General features: G+C 40.2%; 1 long non-coding RNA gene across 2 annotated transcripts in view; it reads right to left on the bottom strand.

Annotated features, from left to right (window-relative positions):
* Positions 1-11,927: 11,927 nt before the first annotated feature.
* The window catches only part of LOC130835518 (uncharacterized), a 55,439-nt gene continuing 48,169 nt past the window's right edge, over positions 11,928-19,197 (bottom strand). The window contains exons 4-5 of one of the 2 annotated variants that reach the window (XR_009048967.1): positions 13,356-13,419; positions 11,928-12,831 (exon numbers count right to left, since the gene is read on the bottom strand). This is a non-coding gene — a long non-coding RNA (uncharacterized LOC130835518). The remainder of the gene's footprint in view (positions 12,832-13,355; positions 13,420-19,197) is intronic. The other variant, XR_009048968.1, reaches the window with a different exon arrangement.

The raw sequence follows: 19,197 nt of genomic DNA, 5'->3' as shown, positions 1-19,197 counted from the left end.
TGATTTTAAAGGTCTTCTTCAACGAATATGACTTTTTTTTTTTTTTACAACTGGCAATCTCACACCACTAATAAGAAGATCCAAAGATAAGACTGGTATTGAATTTTCATAATCAAATTTCTTGAGAGGAATGTTTGAAAAATCATCTCAAGGTAAATGCCCTCAAAAACCATTTGATAAAATTCAACACCATTCCCAATTAACACTCTGCGTATGCTATGAAAAGAGGGAAATTTCCCCAAAGTGAGAGTATCAGTCAGAAATAATAGCAAACATCACACAATATTTATCCACTAAAGCCAAAAGAGAGCAAGACAAAAATGCCCAGTATTGCTAGTACAGATTTTCCTTACAAAAATCAATAGCAATAATCAGTTGTACTTTAAAAAATCCTATTAATCCCCTATGTTCACAGCAGCGCCAGTTACAAGAGCCAAGCCATGGAAACAACCTAAGTGTCCATCAACGGATGAGTGGATAAAGAAGATGTGGTACATATATACAATGGAATACTACTCAGCCATAAAAAAGAATGAAGTCATGCCATTTGCAGCAACATGGATGCAACTAGAGATTATCATACTAAGTGAAGTAAGTCAGAAAGAGAAAGACAAATACTATATGATATCACTTATATGTGGAATCTAAAATATGGTACAAATGAATCTATCTATGAAATAGAAACAGAATCAGGGACAAAGAGAATAGACTGGTGGTTGCCAAGAGGGAGGGGGCTAAGAGAGGGTTGGATTGGAGTTTGGGATTAGCAGATACAAACTAGGATGTATAGAATTGATAGACAACAAGGTCCGACTGTAGAGCACAGGGAAGTATATTCAATATCCTGTGATAAACCACAATGGAAAAGAATATGAAAAAGAATATATATATATGTATATAACTGAGTGGCTTTGCAGCAGTAATTAACACAACACTTTAATTCAACTATGCTTCAATAAAAAATAAATTTTAAAAAATCCTATTCATAATAGGAACAAAAGAGCTAACATATTTAGTGTAAATAGAAAATGTGTATGGTTTATATGAAGAAAATTATAAAACTTAGCTAAAGGGCATTTAAGAAGATGTGATAGGTGATGCCTTAGAGGGCCAGGTCAGGGAGGGTGGGAGGGAGTTGCAGAAGGGAGGGGATATTGGGATATGTGTATAAATACAGCTGATTCACTTTGGTGTACCTCAAAAACTGATGTAAGAGTGTAAAGCGATTATATTCCAAAAAAGAGCTTAAAAAAAAGAAAGAAAATTTAAAAAATGAACCCCCTCCCAAAAAAAGATGTGAATATATCTTATTCCTGCAGGGAAAGATTTAAATATTACATGACTATAGTACTTATATATACAAGTATTTAATATCATTACATATATGTAATGGTTTTTTTTTAATAAGCTTATTTTATTGGCTGTGTTGGGTCTTTTTTGCTGTGTGCGGGCTTTCTTTTTAGGTGTGGTGAGTGGGGGCTACTCTTCATCGCAGCGCACACGGCTTCTCATTGCCGTGGCCTCTCCCCATATATGTAATGTTCATTTTCCCCAAATTGATCTACAAAATCAGTGCAAATCCTGAAACCCCAATGCTTATATCCATCCATAGACACTAACATGCAAAGATGTCCCTAACATATTTAAAAGCAACTTATGGGACAATATATAGAGTATGATGCCATATTTATTTTTTGTTATTTATTTTTTTTTAATATTTTAAAAAATTTTTATTAAAAAAAACAAAAATTAGGTTTCACAAAAATTAGAAACTTAAATTAACACACTAATAAAATTTAAACATGAAGCACAACTGAGAAAATACTTGCCATGTATGTGGGAGAACAGGAATAATAGATTTAATATGGAAAGAGACAATGGGTTTTGCCTTTTCTCCTCACTGTAGCTGCTGCAGGTATATGCAACCTCCCACAGCACCAACCTAATGTGTAAAGGGCTCTGACCCCGAGGTATGGGAGGGGGCGGGGGGTGAAGGGGAAACTGAGACGAAGCGAGAGAGTAGCACAGACATATATATACTACCAACTGTAAAATAGTCAGTGGGAAGTTGTTGTATAACAAAGGGAGTCCAACTCGAGGATGGAAGATGCCTTAGAGGACTGGGGCAGGGAGGGTGGGGGGGACTCGAGGGGGGGGGAGTCAGGGAAGGGAGGGAATATGGGGATATGTGTATAAAAACAGATGATTAAACCTGGTGTACCCCCAAAAAAATAAAAATAAAAAAAAAAAAAGGGCTCTGACTCTTCTCACATGTGATCTGGAGGCCGAAGCCGGGAGGTGCCTAAGGTGATCAGGCCAGAACCTGGAGAGGCAGTGAGCTCCAGCCCAGGAAGATACAGCCCCCCACCCCAGTGCTCTGCTTGCAAACAAGGCCGGCAGGCAGAGGTCATGGGAAGGTGTGGCGCGTCCGTGGACAGGGGTAGGGAGGTGAGCAGGCATGACAGCAGGGGTAGGGATGAGGATGCAGTGGCACAGAGGTCGCCTGCAGGGGCACAAGGGACAGCGGGAAGGGGTGGGGCAAACTTTCGGCCATTTTTTATTCAAATATTTCTCCCTGTCACCTCCTTCTCCCTCCGTTTCTTTGAGGATGTCAATTACTTGTGTGTTAGGCTATTTGATATTGTCCCATGACTAACTGATGCTCTTTTCTTTCCTCCCTTGGATTTTCTCTGTTTTGGAGCATTTTTATTGCTCTGCCTTCAAGTTCACTAATTTTTTCTTCTGCAATGTCCGGTCTGTCATTAATCCTACTCCACGCATTTTTCACCTCCATGTTACAGCTTTGCACCTCTAGAAGTCTGATAGTGACTTCCTTGTTAGGTCTTCTATGTCTCCACTTAACTTTCGAACGTAAGGAATTGTGCTGTAATGGCCGTTTTGATATCCTTCTCTGCTAACTCTAACATCTGTGTAACTTCTGGGCCGGTCCTGCCTGCTCAGTAAGACTGCTTAGTCCCCTCATTCTGCTTTGTGTTCCTGATTCTTTGTATGCCTGGTGACGTGTGTGTGGAACTTTATCTTGTGGGATGCCGGGCGTTTTGTGTTCTTATAAATCCTCTTGAACTTCGGTTTGCAATGGAATTAATTACTTGGAAACAGTTGGATCCCTTTGGGTCTTGATCTGTTTTCTGTGGGACGGACCTGGGACAGTGCTCTAATTATTCTCCAAAATGGAGGCAAGACTTCCTGAGTGCTCTTCTATCCCAAGCCCCAGGTGACAATGGGACCAATTTTACCCTGACCCTTTCAGATGGCTTCTGCCAGCCTGGGCCATTTCCTTGCTGCACATGCACCAAGCAGCATGCAGCCAAGCAGGCAAGGGCCCTCCCTCCAAGGAGCACCCTCCTCTCCAGATTCTGTCCTCAAAGCTGTGTTGGGTCTTCGTTGCTGCACACGGGCTTTCTCTAGTTGCTGCAAGCAGGGCTACTCTTCATTGTGGTGCACAGGCTCCTCATTGTAGTGGCTTCTCTTGTTGTGGAGCACAGGCCCTAGGCACATGGGCTTCAATAGTTATGGCACATGGGCTCAGTAGTTGTGGCTCACAGGTTCTAGAGCACAGGCTCAATAGTTGTGGCACACAGGCTTAGTTGTTCCGTGGCATGTGGAATCTTCCCAGGGCAGGGCTCAAACCCGTGTCCCCTGCATTGGCAGGCAGATTCTTCACTGTGCCACCTAGGAAGTCCTAATGCCATATTTAAAACAAACAAAAACATTGTGGGTACCCACATATACATGCACACAAAAAGGTTTGGAAGTAAGCTACTAGGAATGTTTTATTAATTGAAAAGCATTCTAAATATCTACATCAACACAATCAATATAACCAAATCTATATGTCTGTAGATTAGAGAGCCAATATATATTCAGGCACAAACTAACCTATAAAATTATATATAACACACATAATCAATCAATATAACCAAATATCAATTTACCCAATAAATCATGTACCAAAGAGTTATATTTGTAAAATATCCATTTTATAATACATAGAAAAGTTGAAGCTCCTTTGAATAATTTTTCGTTTTAAGATTTCTACTTTTACATCTTCTGAGGACTATTTAACTAACTGATTTAACATATTTTAGGTAAGCAAATAGATTTTTAGCTACTAATTGGAAAAAAGACCAATACTTTCATGATAATACAAATAGTCAGAGCATTTCACATTTCTTTGTCATCTCTTTTATCTTTTTTGCTTTGTTTTGTTTTGACATGATGACAAAGGGGGAATTGAGACAGTATAAATGAGGTCATTTTCTCTGGTAAACCATAAATGAGCTTTTAGAATCACAGTTCATACTATACACCAAAATGAATTCTAATAGATTAGAGAGTTGAATAAGAATTACCAATTTTGGAATTGCTTCTGACCAAGGAACTAATTTTACAGCAAAATAGTGGTACAATGGGCTCATGTCCATGGAATTCACTGATCTCACCAAGTCCCCATCATCTAGCAGCTCCTTAGAGAATGATGAAATGGTATGGGGTTGGCGTGCTGTCATATAGGATGGAGTCCATGCTTTGAACCAGTGACCAATATATGGTGGTGTTTCTCCTGCAGCCAGAATGCCAGGTCCAGGGATCAAGGTAGGGGAGTGGGAGTCAGTTCTATTACTTTCACATGTAAGAACCCACTCACAAATATTTGCTTCCTATGCCTGCAATTTTAGGTTCTGCTGCTTTAAGGTCACAGTTCTCAAGGAAGTGATGTTTCCTTCAAAGTCTACAACAATGTTTCTCCTATTGAACTGGAGGTCAAAACTATTAACAGACCATTTGGAGCCTCCCTAATTAACCTGTGAAGAGGAAGTGAACACAAAGTGCCTCCTCCATCCTAAGCCCACTAAGAGAACAGCAGGCATCTTTAAAAGTTCAACAGTAATAGAAAATCAAGTCCTAAGAGAGATGGTTTAAAATTTTTAAAAATTCAAGAGAAATCTGTAGACCCAAAGAAATGGATCTCTCCAATTCAATCTGTGAACAGTGTTGCCAGAGAAAAAGAGAGGAAAATTATAGAAAGCGTACTGAAAGAGATCATTGAAAATAACTTGTCCTCAGTTAAGAAAGAACAAAAAGTCTTTCTTGAGTATATGGAAGACTATTCCTGGATGTGTACTTGTCAAATTCTTGAACTACAGAGGCATACAATATTTAACGGAAACAGATAAAGAGGAGAAAGAGCTACCACTTAAAGATTCAAAGAGTAGATGATTTTTTAAACTTCTACAATAGAGAGGATATAAGCAAACCCTAAGAATAAAATTATCATAGATTGACTGGAGAACTTGAGGTTTGGGGGGGGTGAAGGGAAAGCTGAGACGAAGTGAGAGAGTAGCATAGACATATATATACCACCAACTGTAAAATAGATAGCTAGTGGGAATTTGCTATATAACAAAGGGAGTTCAACTCGAGGATGGATGATGCCTTAGAGGACTGGGGCGGGAGGGTGGGGGGGGAGTCAAGGGAGGGAGGGAATACGGGGATATGTGTATAAAAACAGATGATTGAACTTGGTGTACGTCAAAAAATAAATAAATAAAATGAAAAAAAATTATCATAGATCTAAAAACGCTTGATTCTCACTGCAAATTCATCACAATGCCCAAATGGCACTGCTTTTGGGGGGATTTTTGGTGGGTTTTTTTGGTTATTTTGTTTTGATTTTTTTTTTTGATTGTTTGTATTTGAGGCAGAAGAAAGTCTTTTGCAAACACAGAACCTGAAGGAATATTTTAACACGATCTGCATCTACAAAATAACTTATGAAAGATTGGAGCTGTAGGGAGGGACAGTAAATTTAAGTGATTTTGATGACCATCACAGCAAAGGTAGTTAAGTACCTTAAGTAAAGTATTATTGTTATGAAATCTAAAATACAAAAAGAGAACACAAATAGTGAGAAAAATGTTTCTGAACTAAATTTAAAGTTTGGAAATGATACTAAAGGATAAACATAATCTAAAATAAAACTTGGTATGTAGTAGAGAACTCAATAGATGTTAATTTTCTTCCTTTCCTATACCAAAGATTCTGTAAAAACACAAAGAAACAAAGGAGAGTTTATTTAAAAAGCTAGATTTTATTAAAAAGTAAGGATATAAACATATTGGAAATTTAGAAAGCAATTTTATTGATAAACTGAAGCCAGAGTTGGGTTTTTTTGTGTTGCCAAAATTGTTCAACCACTGGCTTACCTGGGCCAAAAGGGAGAGAAACCAGAGTTAAAACTCTAAAATAAGGAAAGATTTATAATAAATAATATGAAAAGGTGATTTGAGACTGTCATATAAAATTTGTACATAAGTTTTTAAACCTAAGTGTAAATTTCAAAGATGATATGAAATAGATGTGATATAATATGACATGGTATGAAATAGAAAACAAAATTTGATAATTCTGTTCTCTCAAAGCTCAGGAATTTATTCCCTCCCTAGAAGTTTGCGATACAGTCCGTTTCATTGTCTTGTCTTTGTAACCTGAGTTACATTGATTCTGGCCTCCATCCAATCAGGCAGAAACTTCCACCTTTTACAAAGTACTGCTCGGCTCTCCCCAAATTTGGGAGGAGGTCCCTAGAAGGTACTTCAAGGAAGCTGTGATCAGTCCAAGTTGTTGCCTCTTTTGCCTGTCGCCAGGCTCTGCTGATGACATTGTCCTTGCCCTTCTAAGGTGCAGATCTTCTCAAACCTTGTGGTGTTACGACCAATCGGCGGACTTCTTAGGTGCAGTGGTTAAGAATCCACCTGCCAATGCAGGGGACACAGGTTCAATCCCTGCTCTAGGAAGATCCCACGTGCCATGGAGAAACTAAGCTTGTTGGCCACAACAATTGAGCCTGCGCTCTAGAGCCCATGAGCCAGAACTGTTGAGCCTGTGTGCCGCAACTACTGAAGCCCACGCACCTAGAGCCTGTGCTCCCCAACAAGAGAAGGAACCACAGTAAGGAGCCTGTGCACCACGACGTAGAGTAGCCCCCGCTCGCTGCAACTAGAGAAAGCCCATGTGCAGCAGGGAAGACCCAACACAGCCAAGTAATTAATTAATTAATTTTAAAAAAGACAAATTGACACCCTCAGGTGAAGGGCAGCTCGCTTTCACCTGAGCGATAGTCTGTTACAGGCCTCCCACAGTAAGATTAACAGGGTGCAGAGGAGTTCCGGAGTTTATTAAGGTCTCTCTTTGGCTTTATGCACAGCTTTTCCCCTCGCGGCGCACACTATCTGTCTTGGTTGAGACTCGTTCGCACTGTGGCCGCCGTTCCCTTTTGACTCAGACTCTCTTCCGCATTACGCCTGACTCCTTTTACGGTGGGCCCTGCCACAGGGTCCATATTCTTCTAGAAATTGGTCCCCTCTCCTCACAACCCCTCTCCTTACAACTCACCCATACATCAGTTCTCCTTATGTCTACATCTATGTCTACAACTCAGGTAGAAGCAAGATTTCATTTCTCCCCAGGAGTCTCCTGCCTTCCATATAAGTCAGTGATGCAGGCAGAGGTGGGCAGGGATGGCAGGTACCACCTAACTCCACCTACCCAGTGAATTCAGACTTCAGCCTTGACCTAGTGGATATGCCCTATGTATTAATGAGGACCCAATCAGGTATCACGCTAGGTATTTCAATGGCTGGAACTTAATACAGTGACAAAATGTAAGTGAGAGTGCTTTACAAACACCGCATACAATGGAAATGATTTTTAATAAAGTCCCCTATGAACTACTAAATGCCAAATCCATTGGACAGTTTATAGCAGGGGTCCCCAACCCCCTGTTAGGAACCCAGCCTTACAGCCGCACAGCGGCACATCTGCCGCGCCCCATCCCGTGTAGTACCGCCTGAACCATCCCCCACGCCCCCACGCCCCCACGCCCGTGGAAAAACTGTCTTCCACGAAACTGGTCCCTGGTGTCAAAAAGGTTGGCACCGCTGGTTTACAACATCAACACACTTGATTTCTTTGTAATATTTAAAGCTGTTGGACACTTGCTTCCTCCTAAAGCTTTCTCTTTGCTTAGCTTCTCTGATACTTTTCTGTTCCCCTACCTTCTCTCTGTCTAACGACGCTCCCTCAGGCTCTTCGCAAGGTTGTCTACTTCCACCTGCCTTATTACTGGGTAAGTATTTGCTGAATAAATTACCACTGATAATCAGAAAAACTTATGATGTAAGCAACCTTTTTAAAATTAAAAAAAACGTTCACCAAAAAATTTCCAGGCTGTCCACACTTAAGCAATTTGTCCTGTAGAGTTAATTCAGTTTTTGTTTTTCTGAAGAAAAAATTCAAGCCTAGAAGTGAACTCATGCACTTAAAGCTATTAAATGAGTGAAAATCAAAGATCCAGTGGCGTTTATACATGCGTGCCTCCTGGTTTTGAGCTCTGGCCTCAGACAATAATACCTCTTCAAATAATAAGCAAATAAAAATTCCTGGGGAAGTGACAAAATGCCAACAGGCATTGTTTCCTGTCATTGCCTTGTTTCAGTTTTAATTTACTTATTTGTCTGTGTGTTCTGTGAGGAAGAAGTTAAGAAAAAGCCATCTACAACAGGCATATTGCTATCTTGTCCATTTCCTTCTCTCCTCAACCCCTAATATTTTTAGAGTTTTGAAAAGTAGTTTTCATTTAAATAGATTTAACTTAGTAAGTTCATAATAACAAAATTACTCATTTGAATTATTTTTATTGAATTATATTCACATACGTTCATTTGTAATACAAACTTACTCACCTGAATATATTTAGCTTACTTAACTTGTAACATTAGACTATTTTACTGTAAATATTCAGACTACCCTGCACTGGAAGACATCAATTGCTAATTTGATTGACTTTCCATAAATTGCTTCAGTGAATTATTTTAGGGCTCTATGAATTGGTTTTTAAGGTTTAGTGTTTTGGACTGTGGGAAAAAAATAATAAAAATGAGGTGTGATGGCTCCGTAATTTGAACGTCGGCCTTCAAGACCCCACACGGCGTGCTCCCAGTCCCGCTCCTTAACTCTCTGGCTTTTTCTCCTTCTATCTCCCCCTCACTCACACTGCTCTTCCTTGCTGAACTTTATTATTTATTTATTTATTTACATAAATTTGTTTGTTTATTTACTTGTTTATTTATTGGCTCTGTTAGGTCTTCATTGGTGTGCACGGGCTTTCTCTAGGTGCAGCAAGCAGGAGCTACTCTTCATTGCGATGTGAGGGGTCCTCACTGCGGTGGCTTCTCTTGTTGTGGAGCACGGGCTCTAGGTGCGTAGGCTCCAGTAGTTTCGGCACACGGGATCAATATTTGTGGCTCACAGGCTCTAGAGCACAGGCTCAATAGTTGTGGCGCACCAGCTTAGTTGCTCTGTGGCATGTGGGATCTTCCTGGAGCAGGGATTGAACTCATGTCCCCTGTGTTGGCAGGCAGATTCTTAACCATTGCACCACCAGGAAGTCCTGGAATGTTGTTCTTTACTCAAAACCTCTCATGACTCACAACCTCGCGTCTTACAAACCTTTGCTCAGATGCCACCTTCTCCACAGGCCAACTCTGGGCACCCTATTGAGACTTGCAAACTGCCTCTCCCTCCTGGACACTCTGGGTCTCCCACACACCTTACTCTGTTCTGATTTTTTCCATGGCACTTCTCATCTTCAGACATTCCATGTAATATTTATGTTCATGTTAAATTTGTGGGTTTAGTGTTTACTAGGACAGAACTTAAGCTGAATTTGAAGCTCCCTCCCACTCTTGAGAAAGAGGATAAGGCAAAACCTTCTGCTTACTCTGCTCACAAAGTATCAACCAAGAGGGAAGGAAGATCCATTAGGTTCAGGACTTCAGTCTTTCAAAAGGACAGCTTTTCTGCATTTTCAGAGTGGGTGTTTTAGCTAGGACTTGCTCAGGGCTATGACACTGTGGAAGCCACACACCTTACAATAGAAGGGTCTGCTGAGTCACCAGTAACACTTAGACTTCAACAAGGAGCCTTACAACGCTAACAGCAACTGTGAGCTTTAATAATCATGACCTCTCTGAGGAGCATCCATTTGTGTTCATTTGCAGGAGCCTCTGCCCTTTGGGAGGAGGGAGACACAAGTGGGGTCATTTGCCTTGGTCTCTTCGCTTTCTCAGATCCACATAAAGGCACCTGCTGCCTACTTCCTGGAAATGATCACCAAAAACATTGGGAAAAGAGGAGGAAGAGAAGACTGTGACCTGGATAATCCAAAAATTATTGACTGAATTGTAGGACTAAATTTAGTACCTTTGCCTGAAAAGTACAAAATAGGAAAATATATAATATTCAATAAATGGTATTGAAACATTTGGAAAAAGATAACATTATATTCCCATCTTATACCTAATATCTTACACCTGTATAAATTCCAATAGAATAAAGTGTGAAAAAGAAAAAAATAATATAATAAAATATAAATTAATATTCATTTATTATTAAAGTGGAGTAAGCTGTTCTTGTAAGTCACCAAATGTAGAAAAGAACAAATTTGAGAGATTTCATAGGCTTTACTCCACACAAAATTTAAACTTTTGTACAGAAGAAAAGGTATAGAGTTAAAAACAAAGCATATTAAGGAAAATATTCAAAGGCTTAATTTCCTTCATATGTAAAGATCTTATGCAAATCAATAAGAAAACAAAATGTCTGAGAGAAAGAAAATAGTCCAATGAAATGAGCAAGCAATTCATGCAAAAAGGAAGCTGAAAAGAAACTAAGAACAATCTCTACCTTGACAAATGTCTAGTGCTGGGGACTATTATAGGAAATTGACGTTTTAGAGACAGTGTGGCAAAAAGAACCAGGATGTAAAATGGATATACTCTGTGGTATAGCAGTTTTATTTCTAGCCATGTATACCATGGAGAGTTCATATAAATAGTCAAACATGTCTTTAGAAGGATGCTCGTTGTTGCTTTGTTTGAAGAGCCAAAATCTGGAACTACCTAAATGTCCATCAACAGTGGACTGATTACGTAAACAATGGTATATATCCAACAATGACATTAGGCAACTGTGAAGTGGTATGAGGCGGACGTACATGTACTGATTTGGAAATACATCTACGATATTTCATTGAGTGAAAAAAGTAAGCTATAGAACAGTGCGAATAGAGAGATTATACTTGTGGGGGAACAAAAGGCTATCTATAAATGTGGTGGCATAGTCCTTTGACGTGTTCACTAATGTCTCCCCCTTGGGCTACCATCACCTCCTCTGCCACTGCCTCTCGCCCCCCACAGCTAGGGCAGCCCAGGCCTTGGGGAAGCTGGGCCACAATGGAACAGAGAACAAAAGAATCAATTCTCAGCTTTTTAGTTTCAAAATAGAATTTTGGCCGAGACAATAGGTAAAACAATAGCTTTGAAAGAATGCATGTTGATAGAAGGGCCAGTTTTCCTGCTTTATAGTAGATAAAAATACTCCAGGAGAGAAAGGAGAAGCAGAGAGCGATCTGGTGGGAGACGGGCTGAGCCACAGAGCCGGGGGGGTCCGAGAGGATGAGGAGCTGTGCCCAGTTTCCTGTCTAGGGCCCCCATCAAGTTCCTTTTGCTGTCTTGGCACAGGATAGAGGAGAGACACCTGTAAGTAAGGCAGCTTCGAGGGCTGGGCCCAGAGAGCAGCTTCAGGATGCCTGTAAAGAATCAACAGCCAGCTGACACCTCTGGGCCAGCCAGAGGCAACACTGTCAGCAGATGCAGCTTCAGCCATCTGGCCTGTACCAGATGCCAATATGGAGGGCTGATGGGCAGCAGCCCAGAGCCAGGGGTGGCGGTGGGCACCGGGGTAGATGCCTGCGTGTGCAGGTCTGACGTGCGGCTGGCCAACTCCTCTACACGGCCTCTGAGCCAACCCCCTGGAATGTAGAACAACAACAGTCCAGGCCAGAGGAAGCTCCTCAATTGACTGAGAAAAGCCTGAAATGCCTGCGTTTCCTTCGAAATGACATTTTCTCCCACTGGACAGAACTGGTGCTCAAAATAAAGCTAAAGATATTATTTTTTAAAAGTTACATTTTTGCACTTCTGAATGTAGTGTCCTGAAAATAATCATGCCTGCTATGTATAGATATATGCTTGTTTATCAATAGAGAAACTCAGGAAGGTATTTCATAAATTTAATGAGGGACACCTCTGGGGTGTGAAAGTGAAGGAATGGGGCAGCAGGGACCTTTCACTTCCCCGCATTTGAATTTTTGAGCATGTATTCATTTTATAATCTTTCTTAAAGACGCTGTCCTTAAAGGGTCAGAGTACATGAAGTCAAGGAGACAGATAAAGAAGAGATACATGCTCCATTTCAATGTCCGAAGAAGCACAAATGAGACAAGACAAATGTCCTTAGAGGTGACTATGCAAGGGGCTTAGGTGACTCTTTGAAGACCCCAAGACCTGTTGTAGGTGCAGTGTCCACTGAGAGCCCCTCCATCAGGTTTTTGGTTTCTTTAAAATTAATTAATTAATTGGCTGCATTGGGTCTTCGTTGCTGCGCACGGGCTTTCTCTAGTTGCAGCAAGCGGGGGCTACTTTTTGCTGCAGTGTGCAGGCTTCTCATTGAGGTGGCTTCTCTTGTTGCAGAGCACAAGGTGTGTGGACTTCAGTAGTTGTGGCTTACGGGCTCTAGAGCGCAGGCTCAGTAGTTGTGGCGCACAGGCTTCATTGCTCCGCGGCATGTGGGATCCTCCCAGATCAGGGATCGAACCCGTGTCCCCTGCATTGGCAGACAGATTCTTAATCACTGCAGCACCAGGGAAGTCCCTCCATCAGGTTTATCTCAGATGTCCCTTGAGGACCTCATCTGTAAGGAGACAATGAGATAAGAATTAAATTTTTGACCTAGATCCAGGGAAAAAAGAATGAAGACTTGAGCAATCCAATTATATTAATTCATTCACTCTTTTATATTAATCCATACAAAAGCTTGCAAATAAAATTCTCTTTTAAAAGACAATTTTTAGAGTGGTTTTAGGTTCACAGCAAGCTTGAGGGGAAGGTAAGAGATTTCCCATATATCCTCTACCCCACACCACACATGCATGGTCTCCTCCACCACCAACATCCCCCAGAACAGTGGTACCTTTGTTACCATTGCTGAACAGATACTGATGCATTATAACCACCCAAAGTCCAAAGGTCACCTAGAGTTCGCTCTTACTGTTGGACATTATATGGGCTTGGACAAATGTATCATAACATGCATCTATCATTACAGTATCATACAGAGTATTTTCACCAAATGTAACATTTTAAAAAGTCTGATTGGAACAAGCTTTGCAAATAAGTGCCCCCAAAATTGATCAGCATCCTTGAAATATTTTTTACCATGTGAGTTTCCAGGGGTGGTACATGTGGCAAAGTAAAGGACATCTGTGTCCAATGAACTTATCTACAAAACAGAAACAGATTCACAGACATAGAGAACAGACTTGTGGTTGCCAAGGGGGGCGGGGAGGGATGGATTGGGAGTTTGGGATTAGCAGATGCAAACTATTATATATAGAATGAATACACAACAAGGTCCTACTGTAGAGCACAGGGAACTATATTCAGTTTCCTGTGATAAACCGTAATGGAAAAGAACATGAAAAAGAATGTATACATATGTATAACTGAATCACTTTGCTGTGCAGCAGAAATTAATGCAGCATTGTAAATCAACTACACTTCAATAAGATAAATTAAAAAAAAAAAGTACATCTGTGTCCTTAACTACTGCATTTCCATGATTTAAACCGTGCTTCTTCCCAGAGTGCTGAGTGGAGGGACCGCTTGTAAAACGTTAAACATGGCAGGAAAAACTATGCTTTTATCACTATCACTACAGTTATTCTCATCCATACTCTTCTTCTTCTTGGTGGAACTGGGGGAGGGTGGAAAAATGAAAAGTGTCATTTGAGCGAAGTTTAGACACATATCTGGGGGGAATGAATTCCAAGCTCAGGGAATAACAAGAGCAAAAGCCACAGTGTGGGAGCCTCTGGTGTTTGATGACAGCAGGAGGTCACACAGGTTAGAAAGCTCACAGGGTGCCATTATGGGGACTCAGGTTTTACCCTGAGTGCGACGGGAAAGCCAGAGGAGGGAGGGTCGCGCAAATATGATTTAGAATGTAATGTCATCATTGGTTGCTGTGAGCATCAGGGGCAGGGGCAGGGGCAGAAACAGGCTCGTTAGAGATTACTGCAACGCACACCTTCTGTGCAAGCCAAAGGGTTTGTCTTTCCCATCTGGTGCTCCCGAACTGCCCCCAGGTGTCTTATTTCTCTCCTTGAGTCAGGCCTCATTATTCACTACAATTTCATCTCACACATAATAATAGTGAAAGTGGTGGGTGATTAGTCCACAGGGATTTTACCCCTCCAACAGTCATAAAATAATCTCTTTTGGGTAATAATTTCTGAAAACTGTAGGCAGGAAGACCAGCAAGATAGTAGTTAAGGCAGCCTAGAACAAGAGAATCGGGAAGAAATCAGCCTTGGGTGATGTAGTGGAGACAGGAGGACTCAAAGATGGGAGGAGTTAAAGGAGTTCAGAGGCACTGCCTGAACATTTAAAAATTTAAAGCCATTTTTCTTTGGGCCTCTCCGTGTGCTTGTGGGATCTTAGTTCCCTGACCGGGGATCAAAACCAAGGCCCCTACAGTGAAAGCTCCAAGTCCTAACCAGTGGGCTGCCAGGGAATTCCCAAGGCCGTTTTAAATCAACTAGTTGTCATTTTATTTTGAAAGCACTGGGCATCTGTGGAGATTAGGGGATGGTTTGTATATCATGATGTCATTTCAGGCAGTGGAACTACTGCAAGAAATTGCAGTTACTCGGAACAGAAGGAAGTACTTTCCCAAAGGACTTCCCTAAATAGAACAGGTAGTGAGAAGTGGCCCATTCCTTGACTCTGAACAGCCTCAAGCCAAAGTTGGAATGACCACTTGGATTCTATGTGTGTCAGTCTGCTAGGGCTGCCATAACAGAACACCACAGACTGGGTGCCTTAAACTCTAGAAGTGTGTCATCTCACAGTTCTGGTGTCTAGAAGTTCATGATCAAGGTATTGGTAGGTTTGGTTTCCTCTGAGGCCTCTCCATTTGGCTTGCAGATGGCTGTCTTCTTGCAGTGTCCTCACATGGCCTTTGCTTTGTGTGTGTACATTCCTCATGTCTCTTTTTGTGTCCAAATTTCCTCTTCTTATAAGGACACCAGTCAGATTGGATTAGGCACATTCCAACAAACTCGTTTTAACTTAATTACCTCTTTAAGGCCCTGTCTCCAAATACAGTTGCATTTTGAAGTACTGGGGATTAGGTCTTTCGCATATGAATTTGGGAGAGATAAATTCAGCTTATAACACAATGATTGTATGCTCTTAAGAACCACAAACATACATAACCAAAAATGGATTCCTACCCCAGGGGATAAGTGTAGAGGAAGAGTAGAGATGAAATTCAAACACACCAAAATACAATGAAAAGAAAAAAAAAATGCTTAGTACAAGTTAAAGAAAAACATTTCCCAAAAGAGTTAAATCACTGTCAAATCATGTCAAGCCAGTGGTGAGCCGGGTTAATTGTCAAATTCTTCAGCAAGATCTAGTGGGGGAGTTAACAGCAGTTATTATCTTAAAAAGAACACATTTCTTTGAAATGCTATTATGTTTTAGAAGCACATAAAAGGTTTCCAAGGAGAGTCCCTTTTGTGTAACGATGCAAATTGAACTCGGTGGTATGCATCATTTCTGGGTGACATCTGTGGGTAAAGTCATAAAAATCCAAGGGCTGCACACTATATAAAGGTAAATTTCCCTGAAATAGAAGATTTGAGGTAGCTTCTGAAGATGGAACACACAAAGCTTTGTAAGATAGAGACAATAAAAGGGGAAAAGCAGGTTTTAGAACCTTGTAGGTTTCCTGCTGTTTATAGCTCACAGACCAAATAGAGCTGTATTTTAAGTTTTTAAAACCTTCATTTTTGTGTGAAAATCCTTCTCTATAGATAGTCTTTGCCTCTGTGGAACAGGCTAGGAATGGAATATCTGTTAACTTCATATGTCTCTTCAAAAGGAAATGATGATATAGCAGAAGGAGGAACACTCCCATTCATCACTCTGATACCAAAATCAGACAAAGATGTCGCAAAAAAAGAAAATGACAGGCCAATATCACTGATGAATATAGATGCAAAACTACTCAACAAAATACTAGCAAACAGAATCCAACAGCAGGTTAAAAAGATCATACACCATGATCAAGTGGGGTTTACCCCTGGAGTGCAAGGATTCTTTAATATACACAAATCAATCAATGTGATATACCATATTAGCAAGTTGAAGGATAAAAACGATATGATACTCTCAATAGATGCAGAAAAAACTTTCGACAAAATTCAACACCCATTTGTGATAAAAACTCTCCAGAAAGTGGGCATAGAAGGAAACTACCTCAACATAATAAAAGCCATATACAACAAACCAACAGCAAACATCATTCTTAATGGTGAAAAATGGAAAGCATTCCCTATGAGAACAGGAACAAAACAAGGGTGCCCACTCTCACCATTATTATTCAACATAGTTTTGGAAGTTTTAGCCACAGCAATTAGAGAAGAAAATGAAATAAAAAGAATCCAAATTGGAAAAGAAGAAGTAAAATTGTTACTCTTGGCAGATGATATGATATTATACATAGAAAATCCTAAAGATGCTACCAGAAAACTACTAGTGCTAATCGATGAATTTAGTAAAGTAGCAGGATAGAAAATTAATGCACAGAAATCTCTTGCATTCCTATACACTAACAATGAAAAATCAGAAAGAGAAATTAAGGGAACACTTCCATTTACCATTGCAACAAAAAGAATAATATACCTAGGAATAAACCTACCTAAGGAGGCAAAAGACTTGTATGCAGAAAACTATAAGACACTGATGAAAGAAATCAAAGACGATACAAACAGTTGGAGAGATATACCATATTCTTGGATTGGAAGAATCAACATTGTGAAAATGACTGTACTACCCAAAGCAATTTACAGATTCCACACAATTCCTATCAAATTACCAATGGCATTTTTCACAGAACTAGAATGAGAAATTATACAATTTGTATGGAACCATAAAAGACTCTGAATAGCCAAAGTAATCTTGAGAAGGAAAGATGGAGCTGGAGGAATCAGGCTCCCTGACTTCAGATTATACTACAAAGCTACAGTGATCAAGACAGTATGGTGAGACAGAACAACTAGGAAAAAAACAAAACAAAACAGATTCATGGTTCCCAGGTGATAAGGACGAGGGAAGAGGTTGACTACGATGGGGTAGCGCAGGGGAATTTTGGGGGGTGATGAGAAAATTCTGTATCTTGATTGTGGTGATTGTTATATGACTGTATGCATTTATTAAAATTCACAAAACTCAAAAAAAAAAAAAAGAAAAGACAGTATGGTACTGGCACAAAAACAGAAATATGGATCAATGGAACAGGATAGAGAGCCCAGAGATAAACCCACGTACATACGGTCACCTTATCTTTGACAAAAGAGGCAAGAATATACAATGGAGAAAAGTGGTGCTGGGAAAACCAGACAGCTACATGTAAAAGAATGAAATTAGAACACTTCCTAACACCATACAAAAAAAAAACTCAAAATGGATTAAAGATCTAAACGTAAGGCCTGACACTATAAAACTCCTAGAGGAAAACACAGGCAGAACAGTCTATGAGATAAATCAAAGCAAGATCCTCTTTGACCCACCTCGTAGAATAATGGAAATGAAAACAAACATAAAAAAGTGGGACCTAATGAAACTTAAAAGCTTTTTCACAGCAAAGGAAGCTATAAACAAGGCGAAAAGACAACCCTCAGAATGGGAGAAAATATTTGCAAACGAATCAACAGACAAAGATTTAATCTCCAAAATATATAAATAGTACATACAGCTCAATATCAAAAAAACAAACAACCCAATCAAAAAATGAGTAGAAGATCTAAAAAGGCATTTCTCCAAAGAAGACATACAGATGGCCAAGAGGCACATGAAAAGCTGCTCAACATCACTAATTCTTAGAGAAATGCAAATCAAAACTACAATGAGGTTTCACCTTACACCAGTTAGAATGGGCATCACCAGAAAATCTACAAACAATATATGCTGGAGAGGATGGGGAGAAAAGGGAACCCTCTTGCACTGTTGGTGGGAATGTAAATTGATACAGCCCCTGTGGAGAACAGTATGGAGGTTCCATAAAAAACTAAAAATAGAGTTACCATATGACCCAGCAATCCCACTACTGGGCATATATCCAGAGAAAATCATAATCCAAAAAGACACATGCACCCCAATGTTCATTGCAGCACTATTTACAATAGCCAGGTCACGGAAGCAACCTAAATGCCCATCAACAGATGAATGGATAAAGAAGATGTGGTACATATATACAATGGAATATTACTCAGCCATAAAGAGAAACAAAATTGGGACATTTGTAGAGACATGGATGGACCTAGAGACTGTCATACAGATTGAAGTAAGTCAGAAAGAGTAAAACAAATATCATATATTAATGCGTATATGCAGAATATAGAAAAATGGTACAGATCAGCCAGTTTGCAAGGCAGAAATAGAGACACAGATATAGAGAACAAACATATGGACATGAAGCGGGGAAAGTTGGGGGGGTAGGGGTAGGATGGGACACTGAGATTGCCATATATTCATTACTAATAAGAAAAAAAATCAAATTGTACACTTTAAATATATGCAGTATATTGTATGTCAACTATATATCAATAAAAGTTCTTAAAAAAACAACAAAAAAATGGTACTGATGAAACCAGTGGCAAGGCAAGAATAAAGATGCAGGTGTAGAGAGTGGACTTGAGGACACAGGATGGAGGGTGGCAGGAAAGGGGAAGCTGGGACGAAGTGAGAGAGGAGCATTAACATATACACACTATCAAATGTAAAATAGATAGCTAGTGGGAAGCTGCTGTGTAACCCAGGGAGATCAACTCAGTGATGGGTGATGACCTAGAGGGGTGGGATAGGGAGGATAGGAGGGAGCCTCAAGAGGGAGGTGATATGGGGTTATATGTATAAATACAGCTGATTCACTTTGTCGTCCAGTGGAAACTGGCACAACAGTGTAAAGCAATTATACTCCAATAAAGATCTG

Source organism: Hippopotamus amphibius, chromosome 14 (genome assembly GCF_030028045.1).
Source record: "Hippopotamus amphibius kiboko isolate mHipAmp2 chromosome 14, mHipAmp2.hap2, whole genome shotgun sequence".
Taxonomy (NCBI): domain Eukaryota; kingdom Metazoa; phylum Chordata; class Mammalia; order Artiodactyla; family Hippopotamidae; genus Hippopotamus; species Hippopotamus amphibius.
The sequence above is the reverse complement of the archived record's forward strand: the minus strand, read 5'-3'. Positions and strand labels throughout refer to the sequence as shown.